The sequence below is a fragment of the Physeter macrocephalus genome, chromosome 8 (genome assembly GCF_002837175.3).
Source record: "Physeter macrocephalus isolate SW-GA chromosome 8, ASM283717v5, whole genome shotgun sequence".
Taxonomy (NCBI): Eukaryota; Metazoa; Chordata; class Mammalia; order Artiodactyla; family Physeteridae; genus Physeter; species Physeter macrocephalus.
This window is the reverse complement of record NC_041221.1, coordinates 21239372-21264518: the sequence shown is the minus strand read 5'-3', so window position 1 is coordinate 21264518 and position 25147 is coordinate 21239372. Positions and strand designations below refer to the sequence as shown.

The following is a 25147-nucleotide window of genomic DNA, read 5'->3' as shown; positions in this document are numbered from 1 at the left end:
TCAGTATTTAGTGTATACAAAAATTCGAGGATTCAATATACTATAATGAAAAGTTTATAGTAATCACACAGAAAGTATTCCTCTATATATTAACCACGATTGAGCTTCACATGACAAAGACTGAAAAAGATACGGTTGAACTAGATCTTCAATACCTTTTGTATCATATATGCTAAAGTGCCTCTAAGCTTTAATGTTGCAGACAATTTTCTATGAGGTGTTAAGGAGTGCTCACAATCTTTACCATTAGAAGGGAAAGAAGATAAACTGAAGCTCCATTTTTAAACAATGACAACAAAAAGAAGAATATAAAAAACTAGTATTAACAAAACATTTAAATAGTACAAAATAGCAGAATTTAAATATCAGTTATATGCTGTCATTACTTGGGCTTTTGGATGTGTTTTCTTTTAAGTAACCAGCATCCTTCTCATCTAGTGACACCCCGTCTGGTACCCGCAGGCCCCCTCTGGCTCGCTCTGCAGTGACTCTGAGGTCTGTCTGCGTGGCGCGTGGTGAGCGGCCACCAGGCCCCAGACTAAAGCAGCACGGTCTGGGCCACCTTGCTGATCGTGGACACAGCTTTCTCCGGTTCCTCTTCCGTTTGCTCCCCTGTGACCACAACCCTAATGCGCGGAGGAGGGAGATTCTTCTCTTCTTTCTCCAGGGAGCGCTCCTGAGTTTACGTGATGCCTCTGTCCATGCACTGAGTTACAATTTCCTGAAGTAGTTTAACCTCTCCTTCTCGACACCCAGAGCTCTCTTCCAGCAGGAGGTGAAATGCCGGAGAAATGAACTCACCCACCACTTTTAATCCAGAAATGCCTTGTAAAGCTTTATGGATTCGTTTGCACTTTTCCTGGATTTTCTTCCATGATGTGGAGGGTCTCAGTTGCAGCAGCAGCTAACAGGGGAGAGGTGATGAAGCTGAAAAGCAGTATCCCTGGCCGGAAAGTCACAGATGGTCAGTTACGGAAGACCTGCCACAGCAGAAACCCCCAACAAAAGCATGTGAATTCTCCGTGTTGGCATTGATAAGATCAATATGATCAATATTGATTCCAAAATGCTCAGCGACTCCTCAGCCATGCTCCCCCAGGACTCCAAACGAAAAGCTTTCCTCCAGAAAGATCCTTGCTTTATGTTTGTACTTTAACTGAACCAGTTCTGGAAGAGGGCAAATCGTTCCAGTATTCACGTACAACCCTTCGACTACAATGAAACGTCGACTTACACGAGCCTTGCGAGGATTCTTTTGACCTTCAGTCTCTTGTTCTTTTAGTGGTTGTTCCAGGTCGTCCTATCATTATGGTTAAATAGCTTACTGTCACTACGTGATGCCTGTAATCCCTTCTGAATAGCAAAGCAGGCAGCTTTATCTCTGCAAGGAAGAGAGACCCACCAAACTGGGGTTTAAAGGGTCTTGTCAACATTCTCAGAAAAGGAATGCTTGCTTTTGTAAGTTGACCAACATCCACTTGTTAAACTGAACATGGCAAATAAATAAAACATGTTTGAACATTAATACGTTATTGTTTGCACTTTACTCTGCAAGCCTTTCCATATAACTACCATACTGATTCTGTTCCAGGAAGTAAACTCTTGCCATATTTTGACCTCTGAGAAATCAGCATGCATCTATACGGATGGCATATTAGTTTATTCAAAGTACTTTTCTCTTTCTGAAAAATAAATGAAATACTGGTGTATCTCACCATCAGTGGCATCTCTGATTTGACTGGCCACCACTCTGCCATTACTTTGCCATCAAAAGGAATACTGGGTTGCTGACTCTACATAACCCAGGGGAGAACTCTGAGTCATGCAGATTAATCTTCAGTAAGATCTCCTAAATTGAGTTAATGCGGGGCAGGATATATTTCTTAAATTAAGTGTATTGTTTAAAAGTACATGCAACACTTCTACTTCTGAGAAAATAGACATATTTTCCCTATTTTTCTCACTGGGTACAACCAGTGATGCCTGTAATCCCTTCTGAATAGCAAAGCAGGCAGCTTTATCTACAGACACAATGTCCCCTCTCTTAGAGTAAGCAGGAGTAGCGCTGGCTATCATGGCAAATCCATATGAGTGTATAATGGCTGCTTCCGTCTTCATAGATTTTGCCCGGCGGTCTTCCAACTCCAAGTGCACATCAAATGTGCCATAAAATCCTCTAGGTCCACAAGTTCCCACATCACACTCCTTTAGAGATGCCAAAGCTGCTGCCCTGAGCCTAGGGTTATTCAACAATCCAAGAAAATTGAATGAGGCAAAGTTTATACCTTCTTTTCCATTCACCACAATGTTATGGCTTTTGGAGGGCCTGAAACGATGCTACAGTTGAGAGCAGGAAGGTCTCTTGAGACAGGAGAAACAAGAGGTTCTGGTTGCCAAGCTTCAATCAGTTCTTCCTTTTCCTTGACTGTAAGATCAGAATTCATTCTTGTAGCTTGTATGTTTTAGAGAAAAGAAGTCTGATTATCCAGAGTATTAAAATTCCTTCCAAAATAAGATGATAAGCAGGAGCCTTAACGAAATTATCCACGTCAGGTCTTCTTTTCAACTGTACATTTCCAGGAAAAAGGCCAGGCTGACTTTTATGTTTTACACAGCTAAACACACTAAGTGCATGTAGAAGATTCCAGATAATAACTAAGCCCCCATCAGTCCGTTATGGGGTGCTATATTCCAATAGGCTGTCATTGGAAAGTCATTTAAAAAATGTATTTAGAAATGGAAATACGAACAATTTTCAAACATCAGACGGAAAGAAAAAAATGATTCACAGTAGTTTAAAAAATTCAGAAGGTGAGGACAGGGAAACTGCTGACAATTTCATATATAAACTTTCAGGTCATTGCACAGATAACTTTAAAACTACATACATGTTGCATATGTTTGGGTACACAGCAAGACTCCTCAAATTCTGCATACACAGTGCACAGAAATTAGAAGCAAAACCAGAAATCTAAGACTATTTTTAAAATTTGCTGATCCCTCCTGACTATAATTCATTTAAGAATGAGGACTCTACTAAAAAAATCCTTTTGATTTTATCAATAATTGGATTATAGTTGACAAACATTAAGTCCAAGTCACTAAACATTCCACTCCACAAAGAAATCCTAAGAAAAGTTGAAATGTCTACTGAATTAATAAAAATCACAAATGTGGCTTCTTTTCTTCCCTAGGAAATGTTACATCAAGGAGACCTTCTCAGAAATCTAAGACTATTTTTAAAATTTGCTGATCCCTCCTGAATGTAATTCAGGTAAGAATGAGGACTCTACTAAAAAAATCCTTTTGCTTTCACCAATGATCAGATTATAGATGACAAATGTAAGTCCAAGTCACGAGTTAAACATTCCACTCCACAGAGAAATCATCCTAAGAAAAGTTTAAATGTCTACTGAATTAATAAACGTCACAAATGTGGCTTCTTTTCTTCCCTTGGAAATGTTACATCCAGGAGGGACTTCTCACTCATGGTCAATACCAGGGTATGAGAAGTTACACAGTAAGAGGGCAGTCTTCAAAAAGGCAGCAAGAGTATATAGTAGAAATTACTCATTTCTAAAAAAAAAAAAAAAAAAAGAAATCTTAAATTTTAGTGGCTCATCTTAGTCACTGTAATCTACCTAAGGGTGGACATCACCTAAGCCCTACTTGCTCTCTAAACTGTTTTTTTTTTTTTTTCAAAACGTCCTGATGGGTTTTACAATGATACATCTTGCATCATCACCCTTGCCAATAAGTGCAATATTAAGTTTTAAGAAAATTATCAAAAGAAAACTGAGATTCACTTTAAATGAATGTAAGCTCTGTAAGCACAGGGACTTTTACCTGTTCGCTCACGGCACTATTCCCAGCATCTAGATCTCTGCTGTCCAATACTGTAGCCACTAGCACCATTCAACTATTTTAAATACACATCCAAATTAAATTAAATGGAAAATTCAGCCCCTCAGTTGCACTAGCCACGTTTCAAGTGCTCAATAGCCACATGTGGTTAGTGGCTACTGTACTGAACAGCTCAGAGGACATGCAGAAAGCTCTATTGCACAGCACATGGAAACTCACTAAATGTCAAAGGAATGACCATGCTCCAAGACTGCCATTTAAAAATTTCATATTATCTTACCTACCTGAAATAGCTGGCCTTTCAAAAAAGCTCCTAACTAGTCTTTCTTTAAAAATTTACTAAAATAGTTGTATCTTTACAAGACAGAAAATGGGACGTATGCAGAAGAGTGACAAACTATTTCACATACCTAAATCATTCGGCTTCCTTTCTAACCCAACGTCCGAACAAAAACAGACGAAGTCCAACTTATTACAGCTCTTTCCCCTGTTCCCTGCTCCACAGTTGCGAGAACCTGTCTTCCTTCCCTAGGACCTCTCCAGACTGAGATTTTCCACTCTCCTTTCATCACTCCATTTTACCATCAGTCCCAACTCTCGTTTTTGACTGGCCTCTCTCCTGTACCCGGGCAGGACCTGGAGATGGCTCCGAGCTCTCAGCAGCGCAAAAACGAGACCCCCGACTCCGGCTCCCGCCCGCCTCCGTACATTCCGCCGCTGGGAAATATGTGTACCTGTGATACTTTCCAGCCAGGGACGCCGAGGGTCTGGGCGTCACCGGGCCAGCCCCGCCCAGGCCTCAGACCAAAAATCTACACAAAGCGTCCACTTCCCCAGGGCTGGGTGTGCCCCAGTCCTTCTTTGAACCGCTAGTGGGGAATTCAGAAATCCAATCATTTAAATGGATTCCACCTCTGATGATGTCATTCCAAACGTCAGTTGATGAGACGGATTCAAAGAGGTTTCCAGTGAATTTCATAACCAAGGGGCTTTGTGTAGATGATGAAGATGAAAAGACCAAATACCACATTCAAATGTATATAAATGGGAGAATTCTAAGATGCCGCCCTAAGATTTCCCACCTTAATCTCCAGGACTGTGAATGTAATGAGATATCACATCCATGATTATGGTATGTAACAGTGCAAAAAGGGATCTTGCTGATGTAATTAAGGTTCGTTATCAGTTGGTTTCCAGTTCATCAGAAGAGGGGTTATCCAGGCAGGTCTAATCTAATATTTGAGTCCTGAACAGCACAGAGTTTTCTCTGGCTGATGGCAAAAGGAGAAGTCAGAGAGAATCAAAGCATGAGGGTTCCACACATAGTTGCTGGCTCTGAACATGGATGGGGCTGTATTAACTATGTTTTTTGTTTTCTTGAGGTTTATGCTTGGACCTATGGGGCCTTGTTGATTCTGGTGGGATGGCCCCTCCCAGAGCTGTATAATTTCTAAAGACAGTGAACAATTCACCTGAAGAGCACCTTTCAAATGCAGACCAACAGATCCAGAGCCCACACTCCACCCATATTTTCTACCAGGTTCTAATACTCTCTGTCACTGTCTACCTGCCCTAATCACTCCAGAGCTGGGTACCAGATAACTAGGGACAGCCCCATGCCCCAGAGCCCTGAAATTATTTAATCTAGCCAAACCTAAGCCTGTTTACCCTGCCTCTCCTATTTCTTCCCTTAGAAACCACAATAAAGTCCCCTGATCACATTTGCCCTAACACCCTCTGTCTTTTGGACAACCTGGTGCTTCCCCGCGTGGCCCACCTGTGGAGTGGCACACCCCCTCCCCAAAGGAACTGTGACTAACACCCTTTCTTTTCAATGGCAAGTATCTCTTGATCTGTTGGTCTTACTGACTCTCAAACTTTCTATTCATATTTTAAATTAATTTAAAATTAATATTTTAAAAGAGGGGCCATGTGCAAGGACCAGAGAGCAAGTGAGGGGACCCCAGGAGCAAACAGAAACCCCTGGCCAACATCAAGCAAGGAAAGGGGGACTTTAGTCCTATGACTGCAAGGAACTGAATTCAGCCACCACCTGAGGGAGCCTGGAAACGTCTCCCTCCCCAAACACCCCCCCCGCCCCCCCCGGCCCCCCCCCCACCAACCCCTTGATTTGCGTCTGTGAGGTGCTGAGCAGAGAACCCAGCGGAGCCTGCCCAGACTTCTCAGCTAAGGAACTGGGAGAAATAATGGGGTTTTGTTTTAAGCCCCTAAGTTTGTGATAATTTATCACACAGCATAGAAAGCGAATACAATATACATAAAGATTCTACATATGCACATTCGTATATTGTATGTAGGCTGCTGCCTTAAAATGCTTATACAATTTAAATTTGGTATCCTTCCTCAAATCCAGATAAATCATATCATCTCGTTTACATTTTCAGGACACAGGAAGCATTTTCATTCCAGTGTTGAATGGAGTTCAAAACTAGTAAACAGTTGCCAAAGCTCTGAGCAGAGGTCAGCCCCCTACGGTTTGTGCATCTCCACGTGGCTCATAATGGCGTTAAAGCCACAGGGACAACAGCCCAGGATGCATTTGTCTGGTGTTCTCTGATGAGGTGTGAATTGCTCATCTTTTAATACTAAGATTTCTGTGCCAGCTGGAAGTGTGCCCACAGTGCCCTTCTCCCCTTTGGCCCCGGTGAGCATGGAGATGCAAACATCAAGTAGTCAGCAGGCCTGCCATGGTCAGCTGTTAGCAGTGACCAAGACAGACACCTTGGGAACACTGACAAATTGGAACATATGCTACATGACAGATTCCTTCAGTGGAGCAATCCTGTCTCATACAGCGTCAAAAACAATGCGTTCCTGAAAATATAGTCCATTTTGACAAATAGTTGTTTCCAATCTTAATTAGAAGGTTATGGTATGGATATAAATTTTTAAAAGCAAATTTTAAAGTTTAATGCACGTGTATTGCACACCTGTCATATTTATGGTTCTGAGCCAAGTGCTAGGACAGGGTGTGGAATAAGATGGATGCAGCCCAGTGTCCCCTGTCAAACCAGGTATATCCATAAACCTTCTCCTTCTCTGCAGATGTTCTCTTCAGAAAGATCTGAGGGTCCAAACCCCCGGATCAGGCAACATCCGTGATGCACCTGCTTCGGGAATTCGGGTCTGAGTCTCCACGGCCACCTTCCCATCAGGACGCACAACCGAGGCCTTACATCTGCTCCCTGTCATGCTGGAGGTTTCTGTTCCACTGCACGTGGTCCTCGGATGTCTGTCAATGAGCTGTCACTCTCCCTGGCACTGGGAGAGCAGAGAATTAAAGGGTAGAATTCTTTGAGACACTCAGAAAAAATGCTTTCCTCTTTTTTTTTTTTTTTTTTTGCAGTACGCGGGCCTCTCACTGCCGTGGCCTCTCCCGTTGCGGAGCACAGGCTCCGGACGCGCAGGCTCAGCGGCCATGGCTCACGGGCCCCGCCGCTCCGCGGCACGTGGGATCTTCCCGGACCGGGGCACGAACCCGGTTCCCCTAGCATCGGCAGGCGGACTCCCAACCACTGCACCACCAGGGAAGCCCAATGCTTTCCTCTTGAGCTTTTTCATTTGCTTCATGATCAGCACCATGGCTGTTATTCTAATTTGCCTCCACACTAATTGCTGTTTCTCAACATTAATGGACCCAGGACCACACTTAGCAACTGCTAAATGGCTCTGCATGACTCATCTGCGCCAGAGACTGGTGTTCTCCTCTGTGTGCAAACCTGGCCGCCCCTCCCCACAGAGACTGCATCCTGGCCCGGGGCAGCCTGCATCTCCCTGCAATGCCAAGCCCCTCGGTCCAGAAAGATTGGAGCCCTAAAACCTCCAGTTTTCAAGACAGACTCTCACTTGTCTGAGAAGGCCTACTGGGCTTGGGAACGGACACAAAGTTGGTCTCAGATCTGCTGGAGCAAAGCCCAGATGGGACTGGGTCGTGTTGAGTGGAAGTGCAGTCTTATAGTCTCTATTCCACGCTATCAGTCTCGTCTTCTTTTTCATCTTCATCTTTTGCGGGGAGGTGAGATGATCTGAATAAAGGAGAAAACCCAAAAGCGAAGAACAGAGGCTAGGAAAGCATGACTCCATAACAGTCACTGACCTCTGAAATCACTGTGGTCAGTCTTGGTGTTCTCCACGTGAATACGTGTGAACACTTGTGAACATGTGGTCTCCCCTTGTGGCCTGTCACTTGGGACCAGCCTTCCAGGCGACACACACACTCCAGTGATGAAGATGATCTCAGACTCTCAAAGTCTCAATACAGAAAAATAATACCTTTCTACCCGAAAAGTATTCTGTTCTGGAATAACCAAATCAATTCTTCATCCATAATTGAGAAAATGTAAATCAATCTCAAAGTTCCATACAGGCTTTACCAAATATTTTTATGCGTCAGGAAGTGTGCTAAACAAAGACACCGCAAAGGGATACAATCAGATCATGTCCCACACCCCCCCCGCAAAGTCTCCCATCTCACTTGAAACCCTTGTACCAGCCCCAAGGCCCGGTGTGATCTAACCCCCCCAGACCTCAGCTCCCACCACCAGCCTCTTGAATGCTGTTCCAGCCACACTGGCCTCCTTCCTGTTCTCTGTATGTCGATCAAGTGCCGACCTCAGGGCCTTTGCGCAGCTGTGCACTCAGCCTGGAATACTCTTTCCAGCCACCCACAAGGCTTATTCCTTCCTGTCCTTCAGGCCCTCACTCTAAACGTCACTTTCTCCAGGCTTTCCAAGGACACGTTATCCAAAATTACGCCCCCATCCTATTACCCTGTATTCCTCTTGCCTGGTTCAGAACGAACAAGAAAAGATGGAGGAGAAGGAATGTGGGGTCCAGAGGTCCAGAGGAGCCTGGATCTGACCATATTACAGATCAATACCAATCACAAGCCCATCTTGTGAGGGTCCATGCCCACCCTGTGGGTTCATGGTGACTCCAACCTCACTTGTCCTCCTGAGCCATCCCTGTTGGCACAGTCACAGATGAAAGAGCAATGTCTTCGTGTGTTTACAGAACAGAGGTGCCATGGGAGCAACGACTTTGTTTTCCCCATGCTGTATCCCTGTGCTCAGACAGTTCCTGCCCCACGGGAGATTTGTTTGCTCAGAAGGGGTTCCACAAGTAGGAGAGGCATCCCTTTTTCTCTTCTATTTCCATTCCTGCTACATAGGATGCAGACATGATGGCTGGAACTCCAGCAGCCTCTTGGACCATGATTTGCATACAATGATAGGAGCCACATTCTGAGAGTGGCCAAGCAGGAGGAGACTGGACCTGAGGACATGCAGACACTCTCACACCAGCCTGGACTGCTCCCCACCAAAATTGTCCTGATAAAACAAACCCTTATGATTTAAAGCACTATTATTTGGTGGGGGGGGGGGTCCGTTAAGTGCTGTCAGTACATTCCAGCCAATAGTCAGCAGAGACACATCTGTAACTAAACAAGTTGGGTTTATTACTCATTACAGTGAGAGGGAGCTCACAGTGTGGGAATCCACCAGGCATCTCCGTAAAAGCATAGGAGAGAAGGCTTATCATAGGATTTAGTCTTTGTGCCTAACAAAGCCAACACTACAAAAATGTGGTTGAATGAATAAAGTGTAAGAAAAAAAAATCTGGAATGTAATGTAGCTCTTTTATATCTGACAAATACAAATTTAAATTTCTAGTTTAACGTGAATTAATGAATTGCTAATGTTGCTCAGATTTTTGGTCAAATTCAAAGTCCATGTATTTGTTGTAGCATTTTTTAAAATTTTACATTCCATAAGTCCTTCATTTGGACATAAACAAATTTCAGAGTTTGATCGATCAAAGTTTATGCAACTCAGAACTAGATGGGATTAGATTAAGGAAGTTTACTGACTTCAATTTTCAGAATATTAAAATAACCCACACTCAGATTCCCAAGTATACTAAGTCAGAATTGGGTGGTATTTGAATTAATCTGCAATAAAAAATCTATTTTGAGCTCATTGTTTACAGGTGAAATATTGTTGCTTTGTGCCTGAAGTAAAATCCAAGAAAAACAAGGCTGCAATGTAATCACCATCCAATATAGTTGCTGAAAGAAAATATATCAAGTTGATCCAAAAGGTGAGGGAAAAAACAATATTCTAATCTAAATTCACTTAGCTATTAGACCAAGCAAGGATGATCACAAAAGATGGATAGAGAAAAATCATCGTTCTGTAAATGTCTTTGCGTATGCGTGATTTTTTAAGCTCTTTTAAAATGTGATAGGATAATGTCGCAGGATTTCATAACATGAACTAGACAATGAAATGATGCTCAGAAGCAGCCATCCAAACACATATCCATTCATTTATTCAACAAATATTCACTGAGCATATAAAGCAGACTCGGTTCCATACAAGGAGCTGAGAATAAACATCCTGAATTCAAGGGGTTTACAACCTGCTAGAAGAGACGAAATAAGAAGAATAAAATATTCCCCCCCACCAAGTGTGCAGAGAGTGGTAAAACTGGGATGACGGAAACACGGGTTATGAGAACCTAATCTGGCCTGCGAAGTAAGGATGATTTCGGAGGTAGAGATGCCAGTGGTGGGTCTAGGGAGTCAAATGGAGCTCTCCAGGTGTAGTAGAAGGATAATCTTTCCCTGCAGAAGAAAGGGTGTGTGTAAAGCACAGAGGGAAGAGAGCAGATGACTGGTCCAGGATGCAGACAGCAGTTTGGGGAAGATGGATCTAGCGTGAAGAAAGAACATTGAGACCAGAGAGAGATGGACCTGGGTGAGGAGGAAGAGAGCAGACAGATTTGTCCCAGGCCATGTGTGCTATCACTGCAGCTCTTCGTGTTCTCTCTGTATTTCAGTTCTACATCCCTGCCCACTCCCTGGGGCTGCAGACCACCCACGAGCATGGGCAGAGGATGTGCTCCTGCCCCACTGATGATGGACTTCACAATGTGCACTTTTCTAAGCCAACAGAAGGTGAACAGAAGTGACAGCATCCCAATTGCAGACCACAGCCTCAAGGCACCTCACGTCTCCATGGTCTAGTTGTCTTCTGCATGAAGAACCGTCACCAAGTGTCCATTTCTCTTTCAACCCATGTGCACTAGACATGAAGCCAAACTGACCTGCAACCTGAAGCTGGGGTGCCCAGAACAACTGAACCACAACTGACCTGCAGATGCACAAACATTAAAACAAATGATTGTCCTTTCAAGCCACTATGGTTCGTGACATTTTCTTATGAAGCACTATTGTGGCAATAGCTAACTAATACACATGTGCTAAGAAATGTAGATTTTACCCTGAAGGAGATGGAGAGCCCCACTGAGAGATTTTTAGTCAGGGGAGGGACTGGACAGAATTCACATTTTAGAACTACCTCTTCTGGTATTTGCAGAATGCTTGGGCTAGAAGACAGAGAAGAACTGGAGTGCATGGACCCATTAGGAGGCTACTGGGATGAGACGCTGAACTAAGGCAATGTCACCAGAGGCAAATAGGAGAGGACAGATGGGAGAGATGCTAAGAGGGAGCTATCTAGTCCTTTGTTGGGGGTGAGTGCAAGGGAACTCGGGTAACTCCTATTTTCTGGATTTACTGCATTCTCTGACCCATGGAATCTGGAGGAGGAAAGTTTTAAAGGGAAACAAAATTAATTCCATTGGACTTCTTGAGTCTGAGATGCTTGTGGTCTGTCCAAAGGGAGCAACCACTCCACAGGTCTGGAACACAGTAGAGAGGTTTGCATCAGAGCCACAGTTTGGGGGAGCTTGGAGAGGGAAGGGAGTCATTTTAATGTAAGAACTGAAGGGAATGTGGACCTGGTGGCAGAGCATGACTTCATTTTTTTGAGAACTTGATGAGAAGGGAGGTGGTTAAGGCAGGCTAGAGGCCCTCTCTGTACTAGAGGAGATGTTAGCATCTTTGTTGTCGAGAGGAAGTTTGTAGGAAACAGCAGAGAACGGACCTGCAAGAGACAGAGGAGGAAAGATTGCTGATGTGGGGAGAGCCCCAGAGAAGGGTGACAGAGTGGGACAGGGCACCTGGTGGGCACCTTCTCTTCAAAACAGTGAGAAGGAAGGACCCAGATAAACTGTGAGCTGGAGAAGAAGAATTTTGCAAGCAAGCTTTGGAGGATTGGGACTGACCTCTACACACTACTATACATAAAATAGATAACTCATAAGGACCTACTGTGCAGCACAGGGGACTCTACACAATACTCTGTAATGGCCTATATGGGAAAAGAATCTAAAAAAGACTGGATCTATGTATATGTATAACTGATTCACTTTGCTGTACAGCAGAAACTAACACAACATTGTAAATCAACTATACCTTAATAAAAATTTTTTACAAAAAAGCAAGCTTGGAGATGCTACGTGACCTTTTGGTGGGATGTGTAGCAAAGGGATCCCATTTAGGGACTTGAGCAAGGGAAAGTACCTAAAAATAGGTAAAGAAGAGGCTTGCGGTATTAGACCTCAGCTGAGATAAGGTAGTTAATTTCTGATTTCAGCAGAGTCAATTAGCAAGATTACTTTTTTTGCATAGTATGAACAGAAAGCAAAAGAACTGAAATCACCCAGGGAAAATGAGAATGGCAGGAAAAAGTCAATTCTTTGCCTATGATAGCATGGGTGATAGATGATTAAGAGATTGACTGACAAGGAGAGAAGCAAAGCAGAAAGAGGCTGGTATTCCCAACACTAACTCACAACCAGGGATCACCTGCTGACTCAGTGCCTTGCTCCACCTCCATCATCTCATGTCATCTGCAAACTAACCTTTGGAGAGAAGCCGGAGGAGGAAATGGAAAGGTGTGACACCAGGTCAGAATGAGGAAAAAGTATCACGTTTACAATGAGTGAAAACACCAAGTATCCGTGTAGAAAAGGTACCTCCAGGGGTTATAGTCTTAGACGTGAAGTTCTGAGTGGCAGTCCAGCCATGTGCATGTGTCAATGAAACATTGGGGTAGCCCAAAATTCGTTCAGTGTTTTCCGTAAGATGGCTCTAGTAGCGCTTAGATGTCTTTAACTTCATTCAAAACAATTTTGTTAGGTTGCATTATGACAGCTGTCATATCAGAGTGCATTAAAAAAAAACTCATCAAAATTGGTGAATTTTTGTGTAGCCACCTTAGTATTGAAGATGGAAGGAAAAAAGGAACGTTTTCGGCATATTATGCTTTATTATTTCAAGAAAGGTAAAAATGAAACTGAAATGCAAAAAAACATTTGCGATTTGTGCAGTGTATGGAGAAGGTGCTATGACTGATCGAATGTGTCAAAAGTGGTTTGCGAAGTTTCGTGCTGGAGATTTCTTGCTGGACAATTCTCCATGGTCAGGTAGACCAGTTGAAGTTGATAGTGATCAAATCGAGACATTCTTTGAGAACGATCAACATTATACCACATGGAAGGTAGCCAACATACTCAAGATATCCAAATCAAGCACTGAAAATCATTTGCACCAGCTTGGTTATGTTCATCACTTTGATGTTTGGGTTTCACATAAGTTAAGCTAAAAAAACCCTCTTGAACGTATTTCCACACGTGATTCTCTACTTAAATGTAACAAAATTGTTCCACTTTTAAAACAAATTGTGATGGGCGGTGAAAAGTGGATACTGTACAACAATGTGGAATGGAAGAGATCGTGGGGCAAGTGAAATGAACCACCATCAACCACACCAAAGGCCGGTCTTCTTACAAAGAAGGTGATGTTGTGTATATGGTGGGACTGGAAGGGAGCCCTCTATTATGAGCTCCTTCTGGAAAAAACAAACAATTAATCCAACAAGTACTGCTCCCAATTAGACCAACTGAAAACAGCACTCAACAAAAAGTGTCTGGAATTAGTCAACAGAAAACGCATAATCTTCCATCAGGATACAGCAAGACTGCATGTTTCTTTGATGACTAGGCAAAAACTGTTACAGCTTGACTGGGAAGTTCTTATTCATCTGCTGTATTCACCAGACATTGCACCTTCGGATTTCCATTTATTGCTTTACAAAATTCTCTTAATTGAAAAAATTTCAATTCCCTGGAAGACTGTAAAAGGTACCTGGAACCGTTCTTGGCTCAAAAAGATAAAAAGTTTTGGGAAGATGGAATTATGAAGTTGTCTGAAAAATGGCAGAAAGTAGTGGAACAAAACAGTGAATATGTTGTTCAATAAAGTTGTTGGTGAAAATGAAAAATGTGTCTTTTAGTTTTACTTAAAAACCGAAGGAACTTTTTGGCCAACCCAATACATTGGAGGAAAAGGTCGTCTGAATTGGAAAGATTAAGAACAATTACGTTCTCCTAGAGGCAAAAGGTTGAGAGATAATCCAAAGGGCATGCAACTTGTGGGAGGTCAATTCAGGTTAAAAGTTGGGTGTGGTATTCTTCAAAATGCATAACTTCAATTTAGTCACAAGAAAAGATCAGACCCCCAAATTGAGGGTCCTTGTATAAAATACCTGACCAGTTCTCTTCAAACATGTCAAGAGCATGAAGACAAGGAAAAACTGAGGCTCTGTCACAGACTGAATAGATTAAAGGTTATGACAACTACATGCAAGTGGATTCTGGGTTCAATCCTGAACAGAATAGGACATTAGTAGAAAAATGGTGAAATCTAGAGTAAAATTTAGCTAATAGTAATGTACCAACGTTAGTTTCTTAGTTTTCATAATTGTACTATGGCTATGAAAGAGAGCATGCTAGATGACAGGTATACAGGAACTCGTTGTACTATTTTGCAACTTTTCTGTAAGCTTAACATTATTTTTAAATTAAAAGATGGGTGTGAAGTGAGCTGTCTACCTGTCCTAGAAAAGTACAGACACCTCTGGCCCTTACATACATAAACCATCTTCCTTGGGTCCATGATGAAGTCTCCTACACAAATTCCACTCCCAAGCAAACGACATTGCAGCTAGGAGCCTCGGTGTGGCGGCTTGGAGCACTGCAGTTGGTGGTACTCTACGGTCCCAAATAATTGCTCCACTTCAAAATCAAATTAGGAAATTCTCCATTTATATGGTAACATGGTAGCCATAATCAAGATACCTCCTCCCAACTCCAGCAGGGCTGCCATGTTTCACAACGGCATGAAACACTACGTATGTGAAAGAATAAGGGACCCCCAAGACGTCCACATCCTAATCCCAGAACCTGGTGAATATGTTAGGTTACATGGCAAAGGGAATTAAGGTTGCTAATCAGCTGACTCTGAGACAGAGAGATTATGCTGGATTATCCAGGGGGGTCCCGTGTAATCACAAGGGTCAAAAGTGAAGGAGGTAATCAGAAGAGAGAACCACATAGATGGCAAGATAAGAAGGACTCAGTTCAAAGTTGCTAGCTTTGAGAATGGAGGAAAGGGCCATGACCCTAGGAATGTGAGCAGACTCTGGAGGCTGGAAGAGGCAAGGATTTTCCAGAAACAAATGAAGTTCTGCCAACACCTGGATTTTAGCCCAGTAAGACCTGTGTCAGACCTCTGACCTACAGAACTATAAGATTAAAAATGTGTGTTCTTTTCAGACACTTGTTTTGCGGTCATTTGTTAGAGCAGCCATAAGAAACCAATACAAAGTACAATGGTGCCCCTGGAATCGTATGATCTGAGAAAACCAGAGACCAAAACTGGCAACAGCACCAAAAACCATATGTTGATGTCTGGGAAAATTTCCTCTACCTACAGCAAATATGGAAATGGATTTGAAAGCAGATTCTCAGAGAACACACCACATATTCTGCCCTCTGTACCAGAATACGATAGATCATTCCAAAGAGATTGCTGACTGCCTTGTTCAGGAAAGCAGGTGTTTGCACCAACCAGAAATGGGCAGCCAGCCCCCAACTCTAGTGCACCTGGGTGACCGTCCCCAGGAAAATGTTCTCATGCCAATCCCGACATTTTGTAGACAGACCTTCACCCTTTGTTCACCAGGTGGTAACACAAGTTCATTGAAGCCTGAAGGACTTAAGTGAAAAGCAACTCGATTTGAATGTTTACATTTGAAATGTGAATGTGTCACTGGTGTTTTTGTATTATATTTTTAAGGGACTAGTGATGGGCAGCGATGGCCTCTGTACTCAGCCTCACAAGAGATTCTCACCCAGATAACCCAGGAGGAAAGGTGCTGTGACCACGTCTCCAGGGTGCCCAGAGCAGAGGCACCCACACCCTCATACCTGTCCCACTCCGGTGCCACTGTGCCTGCTGGGGCCCCTGGCACTGGTAGCTAGCGGGAAGCTCACTTCCCCCACTGGTCCGTCTACATGCCATGTGTCACAGGCTCGGACTTTTTTGCTCCTGCTGTCATCCAGGTTCTTAATTGTAAGAAGAGAGCTCCACTGGCAGGTCTAAATTGGGAAGGAATTTGTTAAAGGCTATCAGGGATCCAGCTAGACAGTCAGGCACGCGACTCAGCAGCCGGGAACAGTGCCTGAGGGACTGAGGGTCAGCCCCTGTGAAGGTCTTAGCGCCCCGCTGGGTGCACAGACGCCATAACCATGAACGCTGGAGCCGCAGACCCAGACCCTCCACCACTGTCGCTGCCCAAACAAGAGAGCTGATCCGCTGCCCCCACCAGGAAGTGGACTTCATAAGAAGGAGGAGGAGGGGGAGGAGGATGGAGGGTCGGGGAGAAGAAGGTGGCTGAAGATAACTGAAACATACTCTTCGCAACCATATATTTAATCAAGCAAATCCCCCTACCTATAAAGGACCAAAACTCTCAAACTGGGTTAATAATATCAAACTGTGTGCTGCTTACCAAAGACAGACAAAAAATAAAATTAGGCAGGCAAGTCAAATCTAAAAAAGCTGAATGAAAATCAGTCAGGAAAACACATATAAAAAAGAAATCAGAGCACAATTAACACCAGACCAGAATTCAAGACAAAAATGAATTGAATGTGACAATGAGGAACATTTATATCAATTTAAGAGATAATCTATAATAAAAGAGAGTCATGAAATCTTCAAGAGACAAATAGCCTATCCTCAACATGTGTACAGGAAAGGAGATAAAAATAAAAAGAACATTGGATTAAAAAAAAGAAATGGAGTAGGACACAGGACTCTTAGTGTAAAACAGATCTAGTACATCAGAACCAAGGGTTCAGGAAATGTAAATAATATAATTGTGAATTCATTCATTCACTCTTATTCTGTGGACACTGCAAAGAGAAGATAACTTATTTACATGTATCCACAGAATTATTACCAAAAAAGACCTCATCTTAAGTTAGGGAAAAAATCAGATATTAATAAGAGCTCAAATAAAATACTTCCTTCCAAAGACATTAAAATATCCCCACAAATAACTCTTGGTTAAAGAGCAAACAAAAGTAAATTTTCTAAAATATCTGCTATTCTAGTGTGGGGCTGTCACATATCAAACCTCAGGGTATGTACTCAAAGCTGTATTTAAAAGAAAATTTTATTTCTTTAAGTGCTTTCACTATTAAGAGAGAAAGAATAAAATCTATGTGAACTAAGCATTTACTTTTAAAAAGTTATAAACTTAAAATGTTGAAAAAGTGCAGTTCCAAGGAAGCAGGAGGAAGGAAATAGTAAAGACCAAAACAAAAGTTAATGAACTGAAAAGAAATCAGTAGAATTGCTAAACAATTCTGAGAGCTGATTTTTATAACAGCTAGAAATAATATAGAATAAACATTTTAAAGATAATTTTTAAATGTTTTATACAAGTGTATGGTACTTAAATTTAAAATGTCAGGGGACAAAAAATGATGGCTTTCCAAAAAAAATTTAAATCATCAAAATCAACTTGAGAAAAGATTCAAAATATTTGTCATAAAAATTATCTCAAAAAAGGCACAAAACCCAGATTTTTGTTTCTAATATTCTCCAATAAAAGGAATCACGGTTCCTTAGAAAAATGGCTAATTCTAGAACAAGATGAGCCTGGAGCATCTAATAAGCCAGAAAGTAAGGGGATGATCAGAAAAAAAAGAGATGACCCACAAGTTCCTGAGACACAGGAGCCGGCTGAAATCTCTCCCAATGTCCCCAAACTGGAACAACAAAATAAACAAAGTCCTGTTGGATCATAACCCAAGTATAAATTATGAATATCTGTGAGTCCATACTGATATAAATAGATAATTGAATAAATAAATAAATGGGGGTGAAGAGGCAAATCTCCCATGTGGAAGAATTCTAAATAAATCATGTGGATGCTCTGCCCTCAAGGAGATGAACTGTAACTCCCCTCCCCGTAAGTACGGGCTGCGCGGAGTGACCACCTTCCAAGGACTGAGGAATGGAAGGGGTGGGGTGGCTTTAGAGGGCAGAACCTGGGCCACAGGGCCTCAGCCAGGTCAACACCAACTGTGATGAGTCATGTTGACGGTGCATAGCCTTGATACGATGTGATGACAAGTGTGTATTACCTCTGCGGCCCTCCTCCCCCCAAGTCATAAACCTCGTCTAACCATGAGAACAACTTCAGGCAGATCCCAACAGAGGGACACTCAACAGAACACATGCCCAGACTGCCAAGGTCATCGAAAACAAGGGAAGTCTGAGTACCTGCCAGAGCCAAGAGGAGCCTAAGAAACCATGATGATCGACTCAATGTAACGTGGCGTCCAGGATGGGATCCTGGGACAGAAAAGGACATTAGGGAGAATCTGAGGAAGTCGGAATCAAGAATGGAGTTTAGTCAACAGTAAAGTCTAGATATTGGTTCGTTAATTGTAACAAGTGTACCAATCCATGTAAGACGGTAACAATAGGGAAAGCTGAGTGTGGGGTGTTATGGGAACACTCTGTGTTATCGTGGACATTTTTTTGTACATATGAAACTGTTCTTAAATTAAAAGTTGGTTTTTTAAAAGGCCAACAAATATACATTAATAAATTTTCAGGTAATGTTTTATAGTTTCAAGGAAATGATCATGACAATGTTATATAGCACAAGAAAATATTAAAAGTTTTTTATTCACTTTCAGTAGCTAAAATACTCTGATACTAAATTTGACAGAGGTTGCATACATATAGATATGTATAAAATCCTAAAATATTGGCAAATTGAGTTAAAGTGTATCAAAAGAACATTCTAATGAAATATGGAGTTTAATATCTACTACTACAATATCAATCTATCACTTCAAAGGGTCAAATAAGAAAACAAATATTTCAATAGATGCTTTAAAAGGTTTTAGATATAATTCAATATCACAGATTAAAATTCTTAGCAAAACAGAAATTTAAAAAACAATAGATGGTTAACATGATAAAGAATGGTGGTCTTATATCAATAGGCAAAATCTATCTAGAACTCATGTAGCATTCCCAGTGAAATCAGAAATAAGGCCACTCTTTATGCCTGATAAGTTCACTAGTGTTATCTGGACACTGAACATAGAACATAGTTTTCTGGACATTGAACTTATTACAAGGTGAGAATTAGAAAGAAGGAGAAACTCCACTAGAAAAGAGGCAAAAGTATTATATTTTTTAAAGACATCAGTGTACTTCTAGGGAAAAAAATGAAAGAACCCATTTTTAAAAAGGCATCAGACGTCACTTATGTGTGGAATCTAAAATATGACACAAATGAACTTATCTACGAGACAGAAACAGACTCACAGACATAGAGAACAGACTTGTGGTTGCCAAGGAGGTGGGGGGGGGGGAGGGATGGACTAGGAGTTTGGGGTCAGCAGATGCAAACTATTATATACAGGATGGGTAAACAACAAGGTCCTACTGTAGAGCACAGGTAACTATAGTCAGTATCCTGTGATAAAGCATAACTGCAGAGAATATGAAAAAGAATAGTGGTTGCCAAGGAGGTGGGGGGGGGGGGGAGGGATGGACTAGGAGTTTGGGGTCAGCAGATGCAAACTATTATATACAGGATGGGTAAACAACAAGGTCCTACTGTAGAGCACAGGTAACTATAGTCAGTATCCTGTGATAAAGCATAACTGCAGAGAATATGAAAAAGAATATATATATATTATTTTTACATATAACTGAATCACTTTGCTGTACAGCAGAAATTAACACAACATTGTAAATCAACTGTTCTCCAATAAAATGAAAAATTTTTTAAAGGCATTATGGGGACTTCCCTGGTGGCGCAGTGGTTAAGAACCCGCCTGCCGATGCAGGGGACACAGATTTGATTGCTGGTCCGGGAAGATCCCACATGCCGCGGAGCAACTAAGCCCATGCACCACAAAGACTGCACTCTAGAGCCCTTGAGCCACAACTACTGAGCCCGTGTGCTGCAACTACTGAAGCCCACGCACCGCAACAAAGAGTAGCCCCCACTCACCACAACTAGAGAAAGCCTGCGTGCAGCAACAAAGACCCAATGCAGCGAAATTAATTTTTTATAAAGGCATCAGAATTTATCAGAGAGTGCAGTAAGTTTGTCAGGTTCAATATACATATGAAATGCTATAACTTTATAAAATCAATAACTTGTTAGAAAATATACACGAAAAAAAATCAACAAAAAAATACAAAATACCTGTCCAAAATGAGTGAGACTAGATCCTGTGAAGATAGCCAAGGGCCAAAGAGAAAAAGGAAATCAGTCAATAACAGGACTTAGAAATGGATCAGGGGAGAGTCTTACGGAAGGAGCCGCACCAAAGAATTATGAGCCACCTTTTATTGCAGAGATATCATAAAGGGTGGTAAGCAAGGAGTCTAATTGCATTTGGGGGGTGACCCCCTACAACTATCCAGTGATCACTGAAACGCCGTGATTGTGTGTGTGCGTGTGCATTTGAGAAAAAAGACACAAAAAACTTTTAAAGATTTCTTCCATCAGAAGCTAGATCTAAGTCTCAGACATTCCCACAGTTTTGACCACTTGAGTGGACCATTCAACTCTTTCAAAAAGTAGAAATCGAGAGCGGGAAAGAGTGCTCACTCTGGAAAATTTGCTGCAAGAAAACAACTTTTTCACCCTTTTTCTTTTGTGCTCAACATTCCATCAGCAGCAGTCCCCCTGCTGACATGCGCCTCAGCTAATGATTTTAAGAAATCGATTTATTTTTCTAAAATCCAACAAGGGGATGGACTTCAGTATAGGTAGTACTTGTTCAATCCCAAACGCGAAGAACTGAGAAATAGTTACTGAACCATCAATACACTCATGAAAAAGAAAAAGGAATCTAAAATGCAAACATGATTTTAGGTCTAAGGGTAGCCTTCACAGTCACTAACTTTGGGAACTATTTCTTTTATATATTTTAAGAGCTTGGAGGTGTAATTGATATACAAAGAACTGCACATATTTACTGTGTACAAATTGATGAGTTTGAACACATGCCTACAGTTTGGATACAATTACCACAATCAAGGGAACAGACATTTGCAACACCTCCCAAGATTTCCTTGTGTCCCTTTGTCTTTGGTTTTTTCTTTATTTTTTTTAATGCATTCACTAACTGTGAACTACTTTTCTAAAATGCAGCAGAAAATAATACTAATAATATGTAAACACACAAATACAAACATACACATAAAATCTACTGCCTAAAAGCTGAACGCTTAGAGTTTGGTCCAGAGGATTACTAAATTACCTCCTAGTTTTTCAGGTTTCACTCATTTACATGGTAAAACTATAGCTAATTAAGACCATAACAAATGAAAGGAATAATGAAAAGAACATAAAACTTGACTCAAACTGAAGACACCAGGATTCAAATTTCCTGAATCAATCACTAAACTATCTGATCCCTCATTCTCTCACACCATCAGCATGAGAATGTGTGTAAATACAGTTCATAATGGTAAATTACTACATAATTGGGAAATATAATTTCGCCAACCTACCTACCCATTTCACAGCAAACTAGTCAAAATATGAACCTCTAGAAGAAAATGATTTTGAACTGCTTGTGAAAGCAAAGGAAAGACCTACATATAAAATAATATAAATATGTAGTGCCTAAATATCCATACAGGTAGCCAAATTTCCCGTGAAAAAAAACTGAATTTTATCCTAACTCACATTGTACTATTTTATGATGTAAATATTTCACCAAAATTTCACTTTATTGCAAAACAGGCCAACCTCCTCCAGACAAGTTTTAAAATGCAGTCCTCTTTTTTTTTTTTTTTTTCTAAGATGGGAACCAAGAGATAATTAGGACAAATTAAAGCAGATGAAAGTTGCATCGTACAAGGGATTGAATCTCCATCAAAAGAAGCCAGAGGCAGGGACTTCTCTGGTGGCTCAGTGGTTAAGAATCCACCTGCCAATGCAGGGGACACAGGTTTGAGCCCTGGTCTGGGAAGATCCCACATGCCGCGGAGCAACTAAGCCCGAGTGCCACAACTACTGAGCCTGCGCTCTAGAGCCCACAAGCCACAACTACTGAAGCCCGCGCGCCTAGAGCCCGTGCTCTGCAACAAGAGAAGCCACCGCAATGAGAAGCCCGAGCACCGCAACGAAGAGTAGCCCCCGCTCGCCGCAACTAGAGAAAGCCCGCGCGCAGCAGCGAAGACCCACCACAGCCAAAAATAAATAAATAAAATAATATTTTTAAAACATTAAAAAAAAAAAAGCTACAAGGATATATTGTACAACACGGGGAATAGAGCCAAAATTTTACAACTATAAATGGAGATAACCTTTTAAAATTGTGAATCACTGTATTGTACACCTGTAACTTATATAATATTGTACATTAACTATACTTCCATAAACGAGCACAAGTAAAATGTAAATATTAAATTTTAAAAATAAAAAGTAAATTTCATTTGTGCCTTGTTAAGTAAGCATCCAATAATAACTTCTCTCCAAAGCTGTGAGGTTTTTCCATATCAAAAGAAAGTCTGACCTGGCTGACAAATGTCACTGGCAGCCATCTCATCTGTGATGGAAACCCCAGGAGCTCATGAGACCTCCTGCGGGGCAGTGGCTGCCACTATAGCCATGACCTGTGGTCCAGCTCACTCACGTGTGAGTTGAGAGCTCAAGTACCAAATGCTTCCTGACAATGACTGTCCAGTCCTCCGTGAACCCAAGAGACAGGATCATCCATTTTAAGTTATTTTCTTTGTATTTGAGCAACTGAACCAAGGGAAATAAAACAGCCCCTGGGCCAACAGAGACGGTGGTTTCCCTAAGAGGTGGTGGATGCATCTCATCTGCAGAGAGAGGCTCTGCGGGAAGGACAAAGGGAAAAGCAGAGAGGGGGTGGGAGGAAACACAGACTTGGACAAAAAAACATTTATAAAGAGAGCAAACCAACCGGGTTTCTGTGTTTCCAAGCGAGGGTAAGCGGGCAAAACGTGTGAGGCGAACCATGTAAGTGGTGTGATTAACGGGAGGTTAGAAAGTTTAATCAAAGAGGAGTTTGGGAAGGAGGATAGCTTTCTAAAAATCGTAGCAGCGTGATGCCAACAGCAGGAAGGGAGAAGGGGAGGGTGAACCCCTTTGCACCAAGACCAACCCAGGGAGCTGCAGAGAGGGTCTGGACGCCAAAGGACTCATTTTTTCAGCACAAGGAACCTTCTTACAGCACAGTAAAGACTGAACAGACTGACGTGTCTCTGTGCCAGTCCTCTGTGTGCAGCAGCTTCCGCGTGCCAGACTCGGTGATTGAGGCCCCAGGCCTCGCTCTCTTCAGGGGTCTTCTCACCTCTTCTGGAGCTGGACCTCAGCAAAGAGCCCACCCAGACAGGCTTCCTGATACTCCAAGGACCCACCAAAAGGGCACCTGAGGGATTGGAGCCACTTCATACGGTTTCGCTTGTGGCCAAGGAATTTCGGTTCCTACCACTCTGGGCCAATCGAGTCACACAAATCGTACCCTAATCCAGCATTTTAACCATCAAAATACCATACGGCACCAGGCATTAAGATTGTCCATAGATGAGCTGTTGTGGTAATTTCTCTGAAGTTTATTTCAAGTTGTCCAACTTTAGCTTACATGACTTCAGAAACTAATGTTTCCAATGTTTTCTCCCACCCTTCTGACTTAGACACACTCTCTTTAGGTGTTTTTAAAATGCTATTTGTGGCCCATCCAAGGAAGATAATGCAAATACTCTATATCAGGCATCAAATCAACAGGGACAAAGAAGCAAAACCTCTCCAAATTAGCTTACATCAATGCCCAAAACAGTGCAACCAACGGGCGACTTGGAAAGACCAAAATGGGGCTTTCTAACTTCCTTCACTTTTTCCTCAAAACTGGTAGTCAAAAAATTTTTGTATTTCAAAATATGACATAAATAAGACACAAAATAAACTCACAGGCAGGAACTGAAACACTGATGGGATACAGTCCATTCCTTCTAGTTCCTGAGTAGAATTCTCTGGTAGCACGGTTTGCTTACCTTCACCTGCTGATGGACATTCCGGTTGTTTGCGGGGTAGGGCTGTCGCAGTCGAGCTGCGACAACATTCGTGTGAAATCAATCAGTCAGTCACCCATAGGCCACTTCTCACCCAGCCCTGGATAAAAGGAGCAGCTCTTCGTGTGATCCGTCCCATCAGCCAAGGAGACGTTGGTGACCTTCTCCAAAGCCACCCATCCCCATCCCCCAGCTCCCAGCACAGCCCAAGGCCAGACACCCCTCTGGGCCATGCGTTCAAGCAAAAACAAGGAGGAGGAGGAGGGGAAATACCCAGTGCAGGCCTGCCTGGTGGTCCGTCATCAGAAGTGGGTCAGCTCCACGCAGGCAAAGACGCGGTGCCCGCCTCCAGCCGGGAAGGACCAGCACCTCCAAGCGGGCGGCCCCTCAGCCCTGCCGCCAAGGTCAGGCTCGCTGCTGCCCTGGGCCTAGCCGAGCGCAGTGGGTGGAGAGAGAGGAGTTCAGCGCGCAGCCTCCAGAGCCGGGATTCTCTGCCCACGCCACCACCGCAGGCAGCACATCTGCAACTTGCTAATTTTTCCTTTTGCCACGAGACAAAATAAAGCCTTAAAAAAACGAGCCCCTTGTGCTAGAACCTGTATAAGCTCCTCGAGCATTGAAAGGATGATGAACTTATCAGCATTTCGCAATTCAAGCAGAGCCAGAGGGCAGACACACACGCTTGCACACACGTACACACGTGTGCCCCACCTCACGCTCACACGTACAGAGAGATGCATGAACACACACTCTAACTCACCTCTACATGTGCAACATATACATATGTACACATCGGCACCTACATGTACACCATACACATACGTACACACTCACACACCCTCTCACAGGTGCTCAAAATCACAACTCACACGCAAACACATGCCTACACTTACACATTCACAAAGAAGTGCACAC

General features: G+C 42.5%; 1 pseudogene; it reads right to left on the bottom strand.

The window, feature by feature from the left end:
* Positions 1 to 538: 538 nt before the first annotated feature.
* Positions 539 to 24465, bottom strand: LOC102984540 (serine palmitoyltransferase 1-like; annotated as a pseudogene).
* Between the last annotated feature and the right edge of the window lie 682 nt (positions 24466 to 25147).